The 12,905-nt window shown below is 41.9% G+C and overlaps 1 long non-coding RNA gene across 1 annotated transcript in view; it reads right to left on the reverse strand.

The window, feature by feature from the left end:
- LOC144589142 (uncharacterized) overlaps window positions 1-12,876 on the reverse strand; it is a 34,043-nt gene extending 21,167 nt beyond the window's left edge. The window contains exon 1 of the long non-coding RNA XR_013545052.1: window positions 12,765-12,876. This is a non-coding gene — a long non-coding RNA (uncharacterized LOC144589142). The remainder of the gene's footprint in view (window positions 1-12,764) is intronic.
- Window positions 12,877-12,905: the final 29 nt, after the last annotated feature.

The raw sequence follows: 12,905 nt of genomic DNA on the forward strand, positions 1-12,905 counted from the left end.
TAGACTGTATATGTAATGACAGAGAAATTAAATCTTGTTACTAGATGCTGGATCCAGTTGTAGAATAAAGGGCAGGGGGTTATTTGGTTTTTCATGATCCCTCAATTCTTGTTTAGGGCTCCTCTTGTCTTTCTGAAAAGCTTATCCATCAAATTGCAAGCCCTTTGCAGGAGATGTTCCCAAGAACATATGCTGGTTGGGTCAAACAATAGGTCCATCTGCTCAAGAATCCTGTTTTTTATAGTGGCCAGCCAGGGGATTTTGAGAACCTCACTCGGAAGGCATAATGTTAGTAGGTCTCCCCAGTGGTTACTTTTCAATCATTGATATTCAGTGACAGAACCCGAAAATGGGACTTTTTTGGACTACCTTTCCTTGTATCCCTCAGGGTTCTGAGAGGTATTGTGCAAAAAGTAATTTTTCCAAGGTCTGGAGTTCATTTAGCCATTATGACTAATAACAGCTGGTTGATTTTCCCCTCCATCAACCTGCCAAAACTCCTTTTGCTGTTTGCTAGTTCCACTGATTCTTTTGTCATCCTGAGTTATGCTGTCTTGGGTTCCCCGCTTTCACTGCCTCTGTTTTTGGTCATGGCATTTTTAGAAGTTCCCACTGGGCTGAGGTACTCAAATGCCATTAAAATTCAAGGGTAATCTGGAAAAGCTGATTCCACTGAGTGAGCTTGAAGGCCCGAGCCTTAATCTTGGGAGGCAGGAGGGAGGGAAACTATTTAACTTCCTTGAAACATTTAACATGGGGGAAATAATCAAAGCCCCAGGTCTTCTGTGTTATATTTTACTCAAACCCTAACAAATCAAGATGTCAAGAGCCTTTGTCAATGAATGGACTGTGAAGTGCTCTTCAAGTTCCATTTAAGATAAATTATGGCAGATTTGCAGAGCCACCGCTGGTTTCTGTGGCCATTTCCACTTAGAAAACATCTTGGATAAGCCTAGTGTGGTTATGTTATAAAGCTGTTTGTCATCTTGGGTATGTTTGTTCAAATCCTCCCCATGGACATTGCTCTAGAATTGTAATTTCTGGTACACCTGGCATCTCTCACATTGTTTTCCTACTGTTTATCTGCAAGGTAATTATGCAATTGTCTTCTCTCCAAGCAATTTGTGTGGCGGGGGGGGAGGTGTGTTAATTTGTTACAGCAAAACACAAAGTATTGTGTCTCCCAGGGACCAAGCATTATTTGGGGGAAGGGATAGTATAAACTAGAAACATAGTATCTCACATATACATCCTTAACCCACAATCCCATTATCCCATACACACAGTGTCAAGCATATCTGCACAACAAATACAAGGACACAAGTTTCTATAAATAACCTAAGGCATGATCTTCACTTTCTCCTTGATTGTCTTCCTCATGGTGAAGGGGATTGTGACTGGGCCAGATCCTCTCTGGGCAATGGAGTCTAAGTAAATTATACCCTGTCCTCCCATGTTGGGGCCCATGAGGGACCTCAATGACTAAATAAATGTCAGGTCTGACATAGTTATTCTTTTCAGGTTTTTTTAAAGAAAGAGAGTACTGTACTCAAAAGTGGTTTACCATGCCCTTCTTCTGTGGGGTACCCTACGGCTTTGCCGCTTATCCAAGACCACACAGGTTGGCTCTTATCCCAGGGGGCACAGTGAGGAATCAAACTCTCAACCTCTGGCTCCATAGAATGGCGCTTGAATAGGCAGTAGGCACCATTAGCTCTACAGAAGACCTGTTCCCCCATGATGAAAATTGTCAGAATAGATCAACATGGATGTCTGGCACTTTTGGATTCTCTTCAAGTATGCTCATGAGGACCGTCATAGTGAGTACACATATCTCAGAAGAGTCGCAAAAGCGAGTTATTTATTTAATTTATCTCAAACATTTGTGTCTTGCCATTCTGACTGACTGTATGCCTTTAGGGCCAATGACAATCGAAAGCAATAAAATAAATGAGAAATGATTTTAAAGGGTAGAGATGGGGTGCCAGATGAAAAACCCCATGGGATGCAACCATCTAAATTAGAATCAGCAGTCACCTTAGATGTTGTTCCCAACATTCCCACTGCTCTTGTTTTAGATATGAAGTTGGATTTCCTTTTTGGGCTACAAATCCCGGAATCTCCCATCTGGCATCGCCAGTTTATGATTAGACTGGCTGAATAATTCTGGGACTCGGAGTTTAAAAAAAAAAACCTCTCACATCCCAGCCAGTGATTACTGGCTGTTCTGCAAGATATAAACTAGGGATCCTGGGTTTTGCCTTTTGCCTTGTCTGATCTATGCCAATTATATTTGCATTCACAAGCACCTAATAATCCTTTTTGCAACTCTTACTAGGATCTCAGTCTCATCCCATTACTGTGTCTCTTCCTACTGCTCCATAGCCTTCTGAAATAGCTGTACAGCACTGCAGTGACCCCACCTTATCTCGTTTTGTCAGTAGTTGAGGTGTCTCAGTATTAGGCAAACTGCAGACTTGTTGTGCTGCTCAAGTTGTTTATTCCCATCACTTATTTTATCCAATTCCTTTAATCACCACTGTTTTTCACTTGGATCCCCTCCAGAGCCTGATGACTTTGTTGAAAGAAGAGCATCCAAGAAAAATTAAAATTAATCTCTGTGTGTGCCATTTTGTTCCTTCTGTAGTTGGCACATATGTTGCCCCCAGGCTCTGTGTTGAGCCTTTGGGTGCCTGCTTGCATGTATATCAGCAGAAAATAGGATTTCCCTATCCTGGGTCCCCAAATCCAGGCAGCCTTATTTGCATTTATGCAAATTGAGCACATTCAGCATGTGCATTTTCTGCCATTGTTTGTCTGCTCCTATAAAGTATGGGGGGGATGGAGAAGGAAGAAGCAGCCATGCTGTCTTTTCTTTTTCAAGGCTATGTTTTTGTGTCAAGAAAGAATAGCCTTGCTCATCTTTTCTGCTTCCCCTTCTTCTCAGAGCTCACAACACAACAAAGCTGCAGCTCAATGGCAGAGCACACAATTTCCATGCAGAAGATCCTAGGTTTTACAGCTAATGTTTCTGCTACAGCTGCAATAAGACTCCCACCTGAAATCTTGGGGAACGACTCCATCGGTGTAGATAATTCTGAGGACCACTGGTCTGACTGAATAGTAATCTTAGAACTGCAAAGCTGGAAGGGACCCTATGGATCACTGAGTCCAGCTCCTGTCTAAGAGGCACATTGGGGAATCCAACTCTCAACCTCTGGTTCCACGGCTAGATACCTAAACTAGATACCTAGAAGCCCTATGCATGTGTTGGATGGGGCATCCTGTGAGCTGCAGTCCAAAAATGTCACTTTCCCAGTCTCTTTGTCTTGTATAAGGAAGGGTTTCTCCACCATTGCTCCTCCAAGATGATATGAACCTCATCTCCCAGAATCCCTAACCTTTGGCTATGTGTCCTACCTGGTGATTCTGAGCATTCAGGCCCTAGACTTCTGGAGAACCATTGGTTGATAACCAGAGATGTAAGGCAGCTTCTTGTGTCCCATGTTGAGAAGAGACAAGCAGGCGGCTATATGTTTCCTTTTTTTTTTTTTTTGTTCTGTTTTGGGTTTTTCCTGTTTCAGTGGTACAGTCTGCTTCTCAGTTTATTTATTTATTTATGTTATTCTATTTATACCCCACGGATTACAACATAAAAAACATAACAAATACAGTGGTGCCTTGCACAACGGGCGCCTCGCAGAGCGATGAATTCGCTGTACGAGGCCGTTTTTGCGATCGCAAATGCAATCGCAAAACGGTGCCCGTATAGGCGGGAAATCGCAGAACGAAGGTCGGTAAGCTGCTCGCTTACCGACCTTCGCTTTGCGACCCGCCGATCAGCTGTTCCGTGGCTTCAAAATGGCGGCCGGAACAGCTGAAAGGGGCCGGGGCACAGCGTTTTCGTGCCCTTGGTAAGCAAGGGGAGCATGCGAAAACACTGCGGAAGCCCCGAAATGGCTGCGCGCAACCATTTCAGGGCTTCCGGCAGCGTTTTCGCGTGCTCCCCTTGCTTACCAAGGGCGCGAAAATGCTGCGCCCCGGCCCCTTTCGGCTGTTCCGGTGGCCATTTTGAAGCCGCGGAACAGCTGATGGCAGCCATTTGGACGCCCTCGTTGTGCGAGGGGAGGGCGCGAAAATGGCTGCCGGCCCCTGGGAAACATCGCACAACGGTGAGTATTCTATGGCATTGGAATGCATTAAACGCTGTTTAATGCATTCCAGTGCCTTTTTGTGTTCCGTAGTGCGATGTTTCCCACAGCGAAGGTTAATCCGGAACGGATTAACCTCGCTGTGCGGGGCACCACTGTATAAGAAAAAAAATTAGTACACGATTAAATAATTCTGCAAGATGGTAAGCGTACAAAATAAATCAAATAGTGAGAGGAGGGGAGAGTGTCAGGAATTAACTGGGGAGAAGGCCTGCCTAAACATCCACGTTTTTAATTGATTTTTAAAAATACTCAGTGAGGGAGCCACGTGAATCTCCGGAGTCAGATTGTTCCAGAGGCGAGGAGCCACTGCTGAGAAGGCCTGGTTTCTTGTTTTCTCTTTCCAGGCCTCCCTCAGCGTTAGGCTCCTCAGCCTCACCTCCTGACTTGCACGAGTGACACGGGTAGAACTAGGCGGGAGTAAGCGTTCCACCAAGTATCGAGGCCCTAAACCATTTAGGGCTTTATACGTAAGCATCAAGACTTTAAAGTCGATGCGGAACTGAATGGCCAGCCAATGCAGCGTGACCAAAATAGGAGAAATATGGTGGCATTTTCTCGCTCCGCTAAGGAGTCTGGCCGCCACATTCTGCACCACTTGGAGTTTCTGCGTCAACTTCAAAGGTAGTCCCAGTTTATGTGGAAGCAGAGGTTCCGTTGGGTAGTGGTGGTGGAGGAGTCCTTCTTCCTTGCAGGATATTCATTTACACACCCATCCCCATACTGCTGTCTCCTAGAGATGTTGCACTACAACTCCTTTCATTCTCTAGCCACCTTGGTTCTACCCTAAAAATAAAGCAATCCGGAACAGTTTGATGACTTTGCCTTAATTAGAAGGGAAATAGCGTGTCCTCATAGGCTGGAGAAGTAAGATTTAGCTGTTGTCATAAGAGCACCTACTTGGGCATGTGTGTCAGAGCATGGCCCAAACTAAGTATATCTCTTACAGTACAATTCTATCTAGTTTACCAGTGTCAGATTCCTAGGAGGGGGTGAGGGGAGGGTTTAGATGACCAGGGCTGTTGCAAAACATTTTTTTTGTCCAAAGTAAAAGGCTAAAATTTCCCACCTGCCATATGCAGAAACCAGATACCGTGTTTCCCTGAAAATAAGACAGGGTCTTATATTAATTTTTGCTCCAAAATGCATTAGGTCTTATTTTCAGGGGATGTTTTATTTTTTTTCATGTACAACAATCTATATTTATTCAAATACAGTCATGTCATTTTCTTCTAGTTGCTGCACAATGATGGAGGGTGGGGTTTCACTTAACTGGGGCTTATTTGGGGGGGGGGTAGGACTTATATTACGAACATCCTGAAAAACCATACTAGGGCTTATTTTCAGGTTAGGTCTTATTTTCAGGGAAACAGGGTAGCAGTTGAAACATATTTTCAGACTTTTTATAGTGTCTACTAGTGCAGTACTATGCTTGATGAAGCAGATTAGTGTAGGGTGTGTAAAACAGAATATGTGGCATTATATGTACCTGTGTCTTTCAACAGCGAGAGCTAGCCAGAATGCTATCTTTCAGCATTTGATATCTGATACAGTTGCCTCATTCTGCTCAACAGTAGGGCTGGCCTGGAAGTTTACTTCCAAAAACTGTGGTTAGCATTTCAGCCACAACCTAGCTCTGAATACTGATGCTATGTTTTCTCCATAGAAGTGGGTATGACCGAGTTGTTGCAGCTGGAGGAAGAGAAGATCTAATCCATCTGAGCAGCTATTTAAAGCTATGCACATGTTCACTATAGCCTTTGCAGTGGATTATAACCTCTTTTATTTGCTTTTAGTGAGTCTTCTAATTAGTGCTAAAATGCATTAGCAGTATTATTTTTAAATACAAAGATACTAGGGAAATACCATTTAAATGAGTGATGTTGTAGCACTGTGGTAATAAAATGCTCATTTTCAAAGACTGATGCAGCAGCTGAGGAGGGGAGCTTTCCGGTCACTGCCATTCTAGCAAGATCATTGCATCATTGCAGAAACAAGAAAGGTGGTCTCCCAGGGCTGGATTGCTGAAAAAGCTCATTGCAACAGTCATGGGGTCGTAGAGTCATCGAGTTGGAAGAGACCACTGAGGCCATCCAGTCCAACACCCTGCCATGTGGGAACATCCATCAAAGTACTCCCAACAGATGGCCATCCAGCCTTTGCTTAAAAACCTCCAAAGAAGGAGACTCCACCACCCTTCTAGGCAGCCTATTCCACTGCCGGACAGCTCTGACTGTCAGGAAGTTCTTCGTAACGTTCAGATGCAATCTCTTTTCCTGTAGTTTGAAACCACCACTCCATGTCCTAGTCTCTGGAGCCCTAGAAAACAAACCTATACTCTCTTCAAGATTACATCCTTACAAATATTTAAACATGGCTATCATGTCCCCTCTCAACCTTCTTTATGTAAGGCTAAACATTCCCAGCTCCTTAAGCCGCTTCTTGTATGACATGGCTTCCAGACCTTTACCCATTTAATCGTCCTCCTCTGGACACGTTCCAGATTGTCAACATCTTTTTTGAATTGAGGTGCCCAGAACTGGACACAATACTCCAGGTGAGGTCTGAACAAAAGCAGAATAGAGTGGTACTATCACTTCCCTTGATATAGACACTATACTCCTATTGGTACAACCAAGAATTGCATTAGCTTCTTTGGCAGCCGCATCACATTGCTGACTCATGTTCAGCTTGTGGTCTACCAAGACTCCTAGATCCCTTTCACAGGTACTGTCATTTAGCCAGCTGTCTTCTATGCTATATCTGTGCAGTTCATTTTTTCTGCCTAGCTGTAGGACCTTACATTTCTCCTTGTTGAAATTCTTTTTTTTTTTTTGGCCCACCTGCCCATCCGTCTGTCTGTCCAGCCATGTACCCACTCACACAGCATGGGAAATGCAGCTCTTTGTGACTAAAAGCCCCTGAATCACATGGCTATCATAGCTGTAGAATTCTGGGATTCATAGTAAAAAAAAAAAAACAATGTGTCCTCTCTCTGCCCTTCTATGCACCCACACACACAAAGCACATCACCCAAACTGTGTTTCTCACTCCAAAATGGCATACCTTTTCTTTGCACAAACCACAGGTCTTTGAGGGGTAGAGGAGCATACTGAAGAACGGAAATGCCTTGAAAAGACACCGCCACAAGCTGTCCTATTGCAACATAACTCATGTAAAGGAGATAAGAGAGTCATGATTTTCTTGAGCACCACACTTGTGTTGCTTTCCAAGGCCTTGAAATTGCAGCTGGACCGGAATTTTGTTGAGAAACAAAACCTTAGTGAGCAAGATTGCTTTTGAAGAAACTCAGAATTGCCAACGAGAGAAAATAATATAGAAAGAGCCATAGCAGCTGTGTTCAGCTCTTGAAGTTTTCATCCGGCAGTTGCCGACCAAGAGGTTAGAGTTACACAGCCAGCTGGAAAACTGGAGTTGAGAACTGTACTATTTTACAAGGGAATTAATGGATTGATCCTTACTGAATGCAGGAGTGGGTGTTTTGCTCAGTGGGTCACCTCCCTGTTCTTGTCCAAGAAGCATGTTGGGTGAATACTCTGTCTAGGACAGTGGCTTTTCCTTTTTGTTTATTTGTTTGATTTCGTTTGGTTTTTTTCTTCCCTAGTCTCTTATTCATTATTTACATTTTTTTTCTACTGTTCACCATGGAAGATAAAATCCAACTGGTTGACTGATTTAAATGAAATAATGCAGATCATTCTAGCCAAGCCAATAACAAAACCCTAGCATATAAGATACCTGTTCCCAGAATTCCCCAGTCAATATGATAAGCAGCCATGCACGCAGCGGTGGTGAGTCTAGGAGTTGTGGTCTGAAAGGGGGGATGCTCAAAGCTCTGCCAAGAACTCCAGGCCATCTGTATCTCTGAGACATCCATTTGGCCCACCACCCACCTCTTCTAAAACTTTCATATAGAGATCTCAGCGACTCTGACCTAGCTTCAGTGGCTAGTCCCAGATGGAAGAGAACCTCTTAATGAACAGCAGAAAGGAGAGTCATCATGTAAACCAATCCTATTACCTCAGCTAGTCTACTCTAATGGAATCTAACAATGTATGACCCCAGATTGTATTCTGCACAATTATTGAAGTGATCTTCAGTTCACAAAAGTGTTTGCTATAATAAAGTTGTTCATCGCTTAGGTGCCTCACGCCTCTGTAGCAGACATCTTTTGGATCATACACCCATAGAAAAGGCAGACAAAATTACAGGATATTTAACATAGAGTAAATGGTATCATAAAATCAGAAAGAATAAATCCAGTAATCTTCCTGATGAAAAAACAAATTCATCCTGTAGAAAGACAATGTTTTCCTTTAGCATATATATCCTGGGGGAAAAGACTGTCAAAGAAATACCAATTTAAATTATTCATTTATAGCTTTTTGTGTGTTTTCCTATATAAGCTATGTGTACATCTTTAGTTTTTGGATTCTCATTACATGCACTGTTGTGTATGTACATATTGATCATCTCTGGTAGCCAGTTGTATACCTCATAAGCTACAGGAAATAATTTGTTTCCTGCTTTGCACCACCAGTTTGCATTGGGCTCTGGCTGGTGTATCTCAGGTCTCTAACCAAAAGCTCAAAGTGGATCCCTAAAATCAGACATCTCCTTATCTTTGCTCTATTCCAGTAATTCACAACCTTGGGCAACCCAGGTGTTCTTGGATTGCAACTCCAAGAAACCCCCACCAGCACTCCCAGAAATGAAGGCTTCTGGGAGTTACAGTCCAAGCACACCTGGGTTCAAGATTGGGAACCACTTCTCCAGTCTACTAATGTCACCTGCAAAGATGGAACAGAGATGAGGAGTCACCACCAAACTCCAAATTTTTTTTTCAAAACATTTGCATGATGGATTCAGCTCAGCTTGGATGTATTCTGCATAGTATTGTTTTGGCTTCCTCCTGGATTGGCCACATTTAGTGTTCCTGCAAATTCTAGAACAGCTGGCTATCATTTTTCATCCCCTTTGTTGCTCACTTACACTTCTCACTCTTAAACCATAACACAGCAAGTTGCAGTGGAACTTTGTGGTATCTCCATGCCGGGCTAGCAGCTTTACAGCTTTGGAGTGAGAGTCGTCATAACCAACACCATTAGATGCATCTTGCTTTGGCAGATCTCCCAGTCAATATCTAGGCCATTAAAATCTCCTCGTGATTAAAAATTCAGTCAGATTTCTAATCTGTGCTATATAAATGCCCCGCAAGTATGTAATACTAGGCAAGAGACACCTGGGTCCCTGAATTGTCCTTATCTGCACTTTCAAGCGGAATTTCTGAATTTGCTTATTGTTCTCAGCTGTTGTATGAGTGTACACATTTTTTTATTTTGTATTTTTTTGCTGATTATGTGCTTGTATAGGACTGCCTAAGTTAAAGACTTACATAAATGGACTTGCATCTTTGTTAGTTAGGCATCTGGCTATAAAGCCAGAGGCTGGGAATCTGTTTCCCCAGTGTGTATCCCAGGGAAAGAGCCAACCTATGTCACCTTGGGTAAGCTACACAGTCCCACAGGACCCCCAGAACAAGGGAATGGTACATCACTTCTAAGTACTCTATACTTAAAAAACCCTGATAAGGGTCACCATTAGTTTGGATCAACATGATGATGATGGTGGTGGTGATGATGTTTCAAAAATACTAGGCACAGTCTATCAAAATCATAAAATAATTGACTAGTATTATATAACACATACAACCTTTAACCATAACCCTAAGTATCTGTTAAATATCAATGTAGTGTATATGCTGTTCTTAATACTGCCATTTTTCGTAGCTCTGATTACATTATTTTTGAAATCTGCAACTGCTTATAGTACTGTGCGAAATTTCTTGATATAGTTCCCAAAGCCCCGATGATGATGGGGATGACTGAGATATGTTTCATCCACAAGCAAGATATTTCAGTTGTCAAGCCTTTGCATTTTGTTAGTTTTTCAAATTTTTTATCTTCAACTTTGGCATCTCCTGGAATCGCTATGTCAATAATCGAGACATTTCTTTGTTCTATTACTACAATGTCTGGTGCAGTATGTTCAAGATGTCTATCAGTTTGGATCCAGAAATCCCATAAGATCTTGATGTCATCATTTTCTGACACCTTCTCTACCTGCTATTCCCATGGGTTTTTAGAGACTGAGAAGTTATATATATATATATATATTTGCATAATAACCACTACACTAATTTTGCCACTCTATGAGGTCTAATTTTGTAATCTGTGCAATCTTTGGAGAGTCACAGATGAGGTGTGACGATGTTTCACCTTTTTTTCCTGGCAGAGTTGACATTTGCTGTTAGCACTAATTCCTTGAATCTTAGCTTTCATGACATTAGTTTGGAATTATTGTTCTTGTTGTCCTTAATAGGATACCTGTGAGATAAGAAAATAAAGTGGAATAATTTTTGGTGTTTATGTATGCTGGGCTACAAGTATGTAAATCAACCAGCCAAAATTAGAGATATTAATTCTAGTCTGGTTTGACAAGTGGAAATGTGCACATTTGTGAGACTGACTTTTTGCACAATTGTACAAAATGTAAAACTTAAAACACACATAGCAATATCTACCTTGCTGCATGGAATCAGAAGCATTGGATAGATTGTCTGCATTTTTAAGAACAGCCACTCTGTGATGTTGTGCTTGTAGTGTGTGTGTTTATCTGGTATGATACATATCATTGCCAGTGAAAATACAAGAAGACATAAAGATTCTGTTATTGCTTTGTAGACAGGGGTGGCCTGTGTACTGGAATGGGATACGGCTCATCCCAGAATTTCAGAAGGAGATGCCCTCCTGCCCCAGGCTCAAGCTGTTCTCAGTTGCAGAGTGTGACTAATGCACTGGGCAGTTAGGCCCCAGGAAGGTCTTTTTAAAGCATACCATTATTTTACATTGTCCTCATAACTGGCCACTCCTTTTAGAAATGCCAGCAGGAACAGAAAATAATTATGAATAACTTGTGATTTTACCCAACACTTGTCCTGCAGGACTGTTTATAAAAGTATGCAGGTATCTTACAGGTTCCCATGACTGGGAAGGGAAAGTGGCAGATTTCCCCTACTTATTTAAAAACAAAAGTTGCAAATATCGTTCTACGCTTTAACCCCACAATATCTGTGATGCTGCTGTTCATTCATTCCTGGGCACACTGTATTCCTATTGCTGTTTGGATTTTTTTGATTTCCAAGCTTTTCATGCAGTGATACAGACTCTGGCCTCAGGAATTATTTTGCTCCCTGCTCTTTTCAACAGGGATAGCTTCAGCACTATCCTGCATCTTCACTCCTTGGTTCTCAACAGATGATGATCAAAGAACCCATGCATCATCCAAAATCTCATGTACGTACATGCTGCATTTCCACAGATAAATATGAATGAATCTGTCAGATTAACTTTCTTCTATATTTTTATCTTTAAAATCTGTACCCTGTTTATGAAGAAATCTAGACATTTTCATAAGTCAGAAATGGAATCAGAAGAAATTCTCAGCCATTGGCATTTGCCAAATTCAATAGGTGCAGTTATTCCAGTGCACAGAGGGCCATGTTGGACTTGCCTGTCATAAAGCTACTAAAGACTGGGAGTTCGTCAGAAAAAAAAAGAGAGGCAGCAACCCTATTTTAACACCACATAGCAAGAAGTCAAAGATAGGCTTTAACAAGCTATTTATTTGGAGCCACTAATTTTCTTTCCTTCATTTCCAAATGTTTTAGATTTCAATGTTTTCCCCTCTCTTTTTTTGAATTTCTTTTGGAAATTTTAGTAATTTCCTGAAAGAAAAAGAAACAGGAGCTCCATGTCACAATACCTTGCTCATGCTTCTTTCTCAAGCTGCTCCTCTCTTAAACTTCACTCCAAGCACAGGTTGATTTAAAAAAAAACAAAAAAAACTTTTAGTTATAATTTGCAGAGTCCGCCAACCAGCATGAGTAGGGAGTTGTCATCCATGACAAAATCCTGGTTATTGTTGTAAATCCTGAACTGGTGTAAAGCGGAGGAGCGAATTACAGCATGTTAACAAATTAGAGAAGTTGAAGGCAGATGGAAAAGAGAAAGACCAAATAGGAGATGGATTGATGCCATACAAGAAGCCATGGCCTCAAGCTTTGCGACAGCTAAGCAGGACTGTTAATGACAGGACATTTTGGAGGTCACTCATTCATAGAGTTGCCAGGAGATGGAGGCAACAACACATAACAAAAAGTTGACATCCAAATTTGCTGTTGCATGCCGGTCAAATTACTCAGAACATGACAGCAAGTCCCTTTGCTGACTTCTTAACTTATAGCAATTGGATGCTGAAATTTACATCAATGGAGTTACACCAATGTTACATTTTCAACTGATATCCATTGATTGTTCCTGCCATCTTCCTTAAAACCTTATCTTTGGAACCACTCTGTAAAAAAAGGTGGGGATGTGGCTTGCATACAGGACTCTGTGGAAGGAAATGCATGTCTTTGAGAAGTCCGAAATGACTTAGATGGAAAATCTCAGGTAAGGAGGTAGGAAATACCTTCAAGAGTCTGCACTCCTACCCTTCTTCTTCTTCTTCTTCTTCTTCTTCTTCTTCTTCTTCTTCTTCTTCTTCTTCTTCTTCTTCTTCTTCTTCTTCTTCTTCTTCTTCTCCTCCTCCTCCTCCTCCTCCTCCTCCTCC

Source organism: Pogona vitticeps, chromosome 4, assembly GCF_051106095.1.
Source record: "Pogona vitticeps strain Pit_001003342236 chromosome 4, PviZW2.1, whole genome shotgun sequence".
NCBI classification, from domain to species: Eukaryota; Metazoa; Chordata; class Lepidosauria; order Squamata; family Agamidae; genus Pogona; species Pogona vitticeps.